This window comes from Setaria viridis, chromosome 5 (genome assembly GCF_005286985.2).
Source record: "Setaria viridis chromosome 5, Setaria_viridis_v4.0, whole genome shotgun sequence".
Taxonomy (NCBI): Eukaryota; Viridiplantae; Streptophyta; class Magnoliopsida; order Poales; family Poaceae; genus Setaria; species Setaria viridis.
The window spans coordinates 13,268,288-13,270,379 of NC_048267.2; the positions used below are offsets into that span (position 1 = coordinate 13,268,288).

Below are 2,092 nucleotides of genomic sequence, written 5' to 3' on the forward strand. Positions count from 1 at the left end.
AATTGCAGGGACATCAACGGACGAGCGGACAGCCCCGGACGAGCGGGCAGCCACGGCCTTCACCACCATTGGCTTTTACATCCCCATGACTAGCGACTTTTCTACACGGCTAGCAGCACCCCCTCCATCCACTACACCGACTGAGGCGAGCAAAACAGTGAGTACAAAGGCGAACAACAAGCCTTCATCGTCTTCTACCTCTACGGGTCGTTCGACGCCTATTCAGTGCCATCGTTGCAGGGGTTTCAGACATGTCATGAAGGATTGCCCAAGCCAGCGAGCTTTCATTGCGACAGAGGACGGTGGATATGTAAGTGCTAGTGATGTTGAGGATGAATTTGCACTTGCCGCTAACCTTGCATGCGATGATGATTTTTCCAATGAGGATGGAGCCATTTTAGGAGCAGCAGCTTCGGTGGGCCATGAGACACTCATTGTGCTGCGTGTCTTGAGCACTCACATGGCATAGGAGGAGCGGATACAAGACCACAATTTATTTGAGACTCTCTTCGTCGTGCACAAGAGGCACGTTCGGGTCATCATTGATGGTGGTAGCTGCAATAACTTGGTGAGTCAGGACATAGTAGACAAGCTCTAGCTTCCCACACATGATCACCCCGCCCGTACCATATTCAGTGGTTCAACAACAGCAATAAGGTCAAGGTAAAGCAAACTGCAAGGATTTATTTCTCCCTAGGTGAGTATAGCGATGTTGCTGATTTTGATGTTGTGCCTATGCAGGCATACTCACTTTTACTTGATCATCCTTGGGAGTTTGATACTGATGCTACACACCATGGTAGAAGCAATAAATATACTCTTATGCATAAAGGAAAGAAATTCACTTTGCTCCCCATGACCCCTGCTGAAATTGTGCAATTTGAGATGGAAAAACTTGCTAAATCTACATGTAAAACTGCTAATTCTGTTTTCCCACCTAAAAATGATAAAGTTGCTTCAAATTCTTCTCCTAATGCGATCAAATTGAAAGGTGGTGTGATGCTTGCAACTAAATCTGGTCTTGCTGAAATTTGTGATGAGGATGCACCTTATTATGCTTTGATTCGTCGAGATGTGCTATTTTCCATGGATGATACATCTAGCACTTTGCCTCCTACGGTCACTAACCTTTTGCAGGAGTTTCGAGATATTTTCCCCGCTGAGATACCTCCAGGCCTTCCACCCATTCGAGGCATTGAGCATTATATTGATTTCATACCTGGAGCAAGCTTGCCGAACCGTGCGGCATATCCAACCAACCTTGAGGAGACTAATGAAATTCAGCGCCAAGTGCAATACCTTCTTAACCGTGGGTATGTACGTGAGAGCCTTAGTCCTTGTGCTGTTTCTGTTATTTTGGTCCCAAAGAAAGATGGCAGTTTTCGCATGTGTGTAGATTGTAGAGCTATTAACAATATCACCACTCGTTATCGTCACCCTATTCCTAGGCTAGATGATATGCTTGATGAGTTGAGTGGTTCTGTAATTTTTTTCTAAGGTGGAATTGCGTAGCGGATATCACCAAATCAGAATGAAACTAGGAGATGAATGGAAAACTGCTTTTAAAACTAAGTTTGGCTTGTATGAGTGGTTAGTAATGCCTTTTGGTTTAACTAATGCACCTAGTACTTTCATGCGCTTAATGAACGAGGTCTTACGTCCTTTCATTGGAAAATTTGTGGTGGTATACTTTGACGATATATTGATTTACAACAAGTCTTTACCTGAACATCTTGATCATCTACGTGTTGTTTTCAATGCTTTACGTGATGCACGTTTGTTTGGTAACCTCGACAAGTGCGCCTTTTGCACCGAACAAGTTTCATTTCTTGGGTATGTTGTGACTCCACAAGGGATCGAGGTTGATGAAGCTAAGGTGCATGCTATACAGAGTTGGCCGACTCCCACATCAGTGTCTCAAGTGCGGAGTTTTCAAGGACTAGCAGAATTTTATAGGTGCTTTGTGAAAGATTTCAGCACCATTGCAGCGCCTCTGAATGAGCTTACAAAGAAGGGAGTGGCTTTCCATTGGGGACCTGCACAAGAGAAGTCATTCCAGCAGTTGAAGGATCACCTGACACAGGCGCCATTG

The 2,092-nt window shown here is 44.7% G+C and overlaps 1 pseudogene; it reads left to right on the forward strand.

Moving 5' to 3' along the window:
- Positions 1 to 256: 256 nt before the first annotated feature.
- Positions 257 to 1,497, forward strand: LOC140222793 (uncharacterized; annotated as a pseudogene).
- Positions 1,498 to 2,092: the final 595 nt, after the last annotated feature.